Source organism: Callithrix jacchus, chromosome 14 (genome assembly GCF_049354715.1).
Source record: "Callithrix jacchus isolate 240 chromosome 14, calJac240_pri, whole genome shotgun sequence".
NCBI lineage: Eukaryota > Metazoa > Chordata > Mammalia > Primates > Cebidae > Callithrix > Callithrix jacchus.
In genome coordinates, this window is record NC_133515.1 from 24,537,280 (window position 1) to 24,545,101 (window position 7,822).

Consider the following 7,822-nt stretch of genomic DNA (forward strand, 5'->3'; position numbering starts at 1 on the left):
AATAGGATGTGGGTATCGCGGGTGGTGGGGTAGGGGCATTATTCTACTTACCACAGTGGACCTTGGATATCAGTAAAATTGGTGAGGAAGAAATCAGTAAACATGTAGAATAATCTAAACAAATCTCGTCTGAAAAATAAGTATAAATGTGAGGTTAGAAAAAAGGCAGAACTAAAATGTTAAGACAAATTAAAACGTTAAGCATATAAGTTGAGAGGGAGATGACGAAAGTTAAAAGTTCATAAATCATATGTTTTTGGGTAGGGGTGTTAGATATTTATTAATTTGAGACCCTGAAGAGTAAAATAGTCATGAAAAAAATTTTAATAGGGACCACTAAAAGAGGAGAAGCAGAGTATATAACTTCTAAATCAGTATGGGAAGGGGGATGGAATAAGAAAACAATAGCAACCACAAACATCCCCACCCAAAATAAAGAATAATGTGAGAGGAAAAAAAAGAAGAAGAAAAAGGATGTATTGAAAAGGGGCTAAATTAAATAAAAAATTAAGATAGCAAAACAAATCTGAATACATTAAAGATTGTAACAAGTGAAAATGAACTAAACTTCCTAGTTGAAAGACATATAATCAGATTAGAGTTTAAAATCTGACAATGCTATTTCCAGGACACATTTCTAAAATATTAAACACAGACAAGCGGAAAGTATACATATGGAAGAACACAGACAAACTAACCAGAAGAGAGCTGGGGTCACCCTTTTGTATCAGAGCAGAATTTCACTGAGAAAACACTAACAGGAAGGGGGAAAGGTCCAACGTAGTGATGAAGCATTTAATTCTCAACAAGTATATGACACTTCTAAACTTGTATGACTGCAAAAACAAAACAAAACAAACAAAGAAAACCTCAGCATGAATAAAATTTTGGAAGAGCCATGGCTATCAGCTGACATGCACTTACCATATTTACATTGTCCTACTACAAACTTTGCCCATATTACCCAAGGTGCTGTCTTCATCCCCATTTTATAGATGGGGAAATTTCCCCATAGAGAAAAAGGTTTGGGCCATGCCTTGGTTTCTTCTGGACTCTGCTTCATGCTCATTGATCCTCTTACCTCACCTGAAGACCTATTTCACATTATCAATCAGGATGAGAAGTGGTGTGCCTTTACCAAAGGATCACAGTCACCTTCAAAATGTGTTTAGATAGATACAGATGGAGGCTTTTCTGGTTGCAGATGAAACAAGAGGTCCCATGGTATATCTGACTCCAAGTCAATCACACTCACACACATGTGCAACAGTCACACACATGCATATGTACACGTGCACACACAGCCCTATTCTGGTCTGGCAGTAGTGCCAACACTCAAATCCCAGGTCTTACTCTGTAGTCTTTGAGGAAACCACTGTCATTCTGGGGTTTATGAGAATGTTTCTTCTCAGTGCCCCTTTTTCCTCACAGAAGCTTTTTTTCTGTGCTGTGGGCTTTCCAAGATTGCAACTTTCTCTGATCAACCGCATCAGGTTATTGGACCATCCCAAAATTAAAAAGGTAGATTTTTTTGCAAGAGACAAAGACATTCACCTCTCACACAGTTTGAACTATTGGGTAGAAACAGGTTCTAATGCTGGCCAGCTCCTATAGCTCCCAGTGCTCCATCAATTATAACTCCTAAAGCACTGGAGCAGGGCCCTCACCTGGCAAGGAGATAATTAGGTGTGCTGAAGAAAGCCAGATGCTGCTCTTTAGCAAGTTACTACTACTCCTTCTCTTTGAACCTTTGTCAATGGTAAAGTGCCTGAGATTCTTAAAGGGATAAAACACAACCTATATAAAGCACCTGGCATGATGCCTGGCACAGGTGGGTGTTTAACAAATGTTACCTCCTTCCTATCCCACTGTGGGAGTCCATATCCTCTTGGGTGGGCTGCCTCTGGTTTCCATGATGTCATCAGAGCCATATTAAGTCCATGTGTTCGTACATGGATCCCAAGAACTAATTTCTAGACTGGGTTATGCCTACCAATTTCCCTGATACTTACTTCTGTCTCTCCACTCATCAAATGGAAATGTTTGCATTTGGTCTCTGCCGCATGGAGTAACCAAAAGGCTTAGCATCCTGATTATCCATAGAGGTTCTGGAGAGGTCCCGCACTGCCCTCTGACCACATACTGCCTTTTTATGTGTAATAAGCATTCTTTCTTACGTTTGTCTAGGAATTAGAAGTTCACCAAGCACACTCATATATAAGGGCTTGTTTTGAATTGATCTTGGCAGCAATTCTATGAGAGAAGTAAAAGGTAGGTCAAGCATTATAATCCTCATTTTAAAGCTGGGAAAATGGAATCTCAAAAAGGTGAAAGATTTGTTTAGGGGACAATGTATGGGTAAATGAGAAGTTAAGATTTGCTGAACTGGCATTTCCTGACTACATATCTAGTGTTTATTTATGGAGAAAGCACTATGGTGGCCAAATGTCTCAGAGTCACACAGTTCTGTGCCTCAGTTTATTCATCTGTAAAATGAAGATAATAATAATATATTGTGAATACTGTTGTAAAAATTCAATGAGATAGATCACATGATGGCATGACAGCTGTCATTGTTACTGTAGTGGATGCTGTAGTGCACTGCCTAGATTCCCATCCCCACCTCTACCCATGAGAATGGCCCATAGCTCAAGAGGTCACATTCTTTCCCCAGTTGAAACCTGCATCCAATGACTGCTCAATGTGGGTATATAAAGGCCTGGCTCCCTTGCCAGGGCCACCCCACCTCCTGGTGAATGGACTGAGGCCTGCATTATGACTTCATTGCAGCTCAATGCTTCTTTCCATTCAGTCCTTCCTTTACACTCACACAGGTGAGGACCCAGCCATTAAATGCCTCACATGCTAACCTCTGTCACATGCTAGTTTTCGTATGCATACATGAAAACCATCCTCTGTCAGTCAGACCCCTTATTTGCAGAGGCAAAGAGGCCAGTGTGGGTTCAATATGCATCCTGTTTTTACAACAGAATAAGACAAACAGGCCCTCCTGAGGTATAAGTTCATTGTCTTATTCCCCAGCTCTGAAACTCAGCCATATGAGACAGCTTTAGGTCTGAGGCAGCTCCAGACTTTGGGTTGTTGTGTGACTAGGCGCAGCCTCCTTTTGCCAATGTTGCAATCCTTTGTAAGAGACCGCAGGTTGATAGCTCGTTCCTGTTACTGAGCACAGAGGTTTGTAGGCCAGTCTCTCCAGGAATTCGGACACACTGCAAAATCCCATGGTTTGAATGCTTCTACATTCCCTGTGAAAGCCCCTGGCCTCAGAAAAGGAAGCTAGTTTAAGTGACCAACATTTGGGGCAGAGCTTCCGAGGGCCTAGCCACCGTGTTACATACAACAATCAACAGAGACATTCTTTGGCTAGAGTTGTTTTACTGGATGTAGGACCCTATAATTATCATCAGCTCTCCAACTCCCCTTCCTCCAAACCAGCATAAAATATAAGGAGGAAAATGCAAATTAAAGAGTTGGTAGCTTTTCCCCCACTTCCAACCAGATTGCCACACCAAGCTTCCCCTGCTAGAAGTTCTGGAGCTCCCAACTTTGCTCCAAGTCTGAGGCCCTTGATGTGGTGAAGGGATGTGAGTGTGGAGGCCGGAGCCCCCCTCGCCCTGGAAGCTGCTCCCCTTGCTTTTCCCCTTGAATGTTACAGTTCAGCTCTGTGACTCACTTATAATTGCCTGAATTCCTCATCCATACTTTCTCTTACTTTGGGGCTTCTCGTCCTTCCTCTTCCTCCGCCTTCCTCCTCTGACCCCAGACCCAAGCCTGAGTTGGGTGTTCTTCCCCTGTGCTCCCACAAAACCCTGTGCCTCCTTCATTGTTGTGTATATTATGCTGTGATGTGGCTTTCTGGAGGTGTGAAGACTATGAATCCTGTGAAAACAAATACACACCTACCTTGTTGACCTTGGAAACCTCACAATCTAATATTGCACCTGGCACGCAGTGGTTGGAAGTGAATATTCAAGAGGCAAACACACATTAGGAAGGGCTCTTTTGTGATGGCTGTTAGTTGTTGTTGCAAGTGACAAAACCCCACCTTGATCTAGCTGATGGCCCTACCACCTTGTGTTCTGTAGCATGAGAGGAAGAGGAACTGCATCTCTTCCTTCAGTTTCAGCTTGAATAATATTGGGAAGATTCGCATTGGTCTGAATTGGGTCATGTACATGATGTACAATAGCTGAGGGTGGGGTAAGCTGGTTGGAGTTTGCAACTTTGTTCACATAGCCAAGATATGGAAAGAACCTAAATGTCAACTGGTGGATGAATGGATAGAGAAATTGTGGTATATACACACACACTGGAATATTATGCAGCCTTAAAAAAGAAAGAAATCCTGACATTTGTGACAACATGGATGGACCTGGTGGGACACTGAATGAAATAAGACAGACACAAAAAGATGTTTTCTGTAGGAGCTCACTTGTATGTGAAATCTAAAATAGCCAAACTTAAAGAAGAGAGTAGAATACTGATTGTCAGGGGCAAGAGAAAAGCGGAAATGAAGAGGTGATAGTTAAAGGGTGCAAAGTGTCAGTTATACAAGATAAATAAGTTCTGGAGGTTTACTACTAATATTTCACATAGTACCTATAAGTAACAATATTGTATTGTATACTTAAAATTGCAAAGAGGGGTGTATCTTATGTTATGTGTTCTTACCAGTAATAATAATGGTAATAATGAAGGGGCAGGAGGACACTTTGGAAGGTGATGGATATGTTTATGGCCTTGATGGTGGTGATGGTTTCATGGGAGTATACTTATCTCCAAAGTAATTGAGATGTAAATATTAAATACATTCAGCTTTTTATATGTCAATTGTACCTCAATAAAGTGGTTTAAAAATTGGAGTGAGAAAAGAAAGTGCTGCTCAGCAACATGGGCCAGGTGCTGGGCAGACAAAACATTGCACTTGCATTACTGAACCAATGGACTCATGACCATGAGCTTTGTGGCTGTGCATGCACTATGCTGATATAGCCAAGGATTTTTCAATGTGTTCCTTACTGGATTCATTCCATCTGTTTTCATTTTTATTGACTCCTCAGTTCCCTTAGGGGTTGCTTGTTGGCTCTTGTGGAATTATTTAAGTAAGGCTTTGGTTACAGGAGGCAGACGTGCTTGAGCTGGCTTTGGCTGTAATGGGGAGTTCGTGATTCATGACAGGAAGTGCAGCCAGACCTTGTGAAAGGCAGTAACTGGGAATAGAAAAGTTATGCGAAGTTAAGGCAGTAGTAACTGTATCTCTATCTAAGGAAACAATGTTATCTGTTTGCTTTGTTCTTCTCTCTCTGCCAAATGGTCTTCTCTGCTTCTCTGTGTACCTGCAGAAGATGATCACCCTAAGGCTTATGCATTTCGGAGTCCTTAGTTGGAGAGCGGTTACCCACTGCCTGGCCCCTGTGAGCTCCAGTTTCAGTTTCTTATTCCTGGTACTGGATTAGTTTGAAGCAGCTGTCCACTGTAAGTCCAGTGAGTCATGGCCTGGGAACAAGGTCAGGTACATGTATACTCAACTGGCTCTGTGAGTTGTGGTGGTGGTGATGAAGGTAATTCCCAGAAGAGTGGATTACAGGTTAAGAAGAGTCTGCATATCTTGACCACAATTGATGTGAACTTGCAAAGTTCAATGTGTGACCACTTACAAAGTTATGATCTGGAGTCTCATTTGTCTATGGTGATATATGAGTCTGTGTGTGTGTGTGTGTGTGTGTGTGAAAGAGAGAAACAGAGAGAATGAGAATATGAGTGGTAGTTTCCCATTTATTTCTCTATGGGCCAAATCCTGGGCTATGTGCTGGAGATATAATAGTAAACAAAATAGACAAGGTGCTTGCTGTGACCTGCCCTGGGAGACAGATATTACACAGAGGATCACACAAATGTGGAGTCTAAGCTGAGGTCTTAAGGGTGAGGATAGGTAACTAGTCAATGGAGCAGGGGAGGGAGGGCATTCTATGCAGAGGATGAGGCTCTGTCAAGGTCCTGAGGTGAGAGAAAGAGGTGAATTTTAGGAACCAAAAGGATGGTGTGGCTGGAGTTCAGAGAACAAGGGGGGTTGTTTCACAAGCTGACCCTAGAGCCAAGCTGAGCAGATTCTTATGAACTCTGCAAAAACTTAAGGATTTATTTACAACCCTGGCAAACAACTCAAGGGTTTACAGTCATCAGAATTGTAAAGCTTATCCCATGTCTTTTTACACCTCACATCCATTGCTCTGACTTCATGTGTATAAGCTAGCAGGACACAGGATGCACCTGTCTCCCGGCTGCAATGAAGGGATTCACCCAAGCTCTCAGTCTTCCCACAGCACCAGGGCCCCCCTGCTGCTGAGCCTGGTGTGTGGTCTAGATTTCTATTCCCATAGTAGGACTTCCTTTGGGAGCCTTGGGGTTTCTTCTGCCAGAGGGCTTCTTAATCCAAGAGAGGGGTTCTAATAACATAAAACCTCGGTATCTTGCTCCTCCATTCCTGATGTCTCCCTTTTTTCTACCCTCCCCCTACCCACTTCCTTCTCTATGCCTCAGGCTGGCTGGCTAATGCTTGAGCAAGTGGCCAGTTACCGTCATTGAGGATGTGGGTCCTCAGGGTTCTTCAGAAGCCCCCTCACCATGATCAAGGGTCCCCAGTCACTCAGAATTCTAAGGTTCCCAAATGCCAGCTCTCCCAGTGTTCTCCATATCTGGGATGTTGGGCTCCAGGCTTCTCAGATGCACTGAGTACCCTAGGCTAAGCCCTGATCCCTCAGAGCTTCATAGCTTTAGAGGAGACATAGGCAGGCCTGCAAAGAAGCATTCTGGGGTGGGCTAGGCACTGGGGGGCTATAGATGCCCTTAAACTGTCCCTTTACCCTGGATGTGCCCAGTGTTGGGACCACAAGGGAGCCCCCAGCCTTACGTGCTGATCAGCTTGTAATCCCCAGCCCTGATTGGAAGCCTAGTTTTTTCTATTGTTACTGACCATGGAGTAGCCAGGTCCCTAGCTCCCCAGGGAAGAAATCCAACCCATTTCCTCTGATAGCAATGGCTAATACTTAAATAATTCTGACTACATGCAAAGCACTTTACAGTTGTTGTAAACAACCACCTTGTGAAGTGGGCAAGAGTCTTACCCTCATTTTATAGATGTGGCTCAGGATCCCACAGCTATAGTTCATGAGGCTGGGATTTGAACCTCTGGCCGCCAGAGCCTACCTTACTGTGTCCTCCTCCTGTTGTTAGAACAGAAAAGTATAACACCATGATGACACAACAGGCTATCCTGGCAGGTTCCCAGGCTGCCCCAATGCCCAACTTTCTAGGTTTACAAAGTTGACATTGACAAAGTTTCCAGGTTTACAAATCTAGTTTCTGATTCTTTAGCCAGCAGGCATTTCTCTACCAAAGATGGCTCAAAAATTTCCAGCCAAGCCTTAGCAACCTTGGCATTACATCTTGGTGAGCCAAGGCGGAAGAGAGCAGGAAGTGAAGGCCCCATGGGAAGTCCCTGCGGTCAGGAGCACCCAGGCAGGGTGGGTGGGGGGCTTTCCTGTCACGGTTCCCTGGACCTCCCAGTCCCATTCAGGCCCTGTGAGTTGAATGAAGAGACCCTGGGAATGAGTCCAGGTCTCTGCAGGGTTAGAGGTAATTGAAGGCCTCACCAGATCCCTGCTGAGAAGTTCATGAATTATGAGCACTTCCCCAAGTGAGAGTCTTCTTCCCTGTCAGGAGGGGCAGTGTGAAGGTGGTGGGATTGGTGGCGGCCAGTAGGCTGGCCTGCTCCTTCCTCTCTCTTTCTTCTGTGTATGAA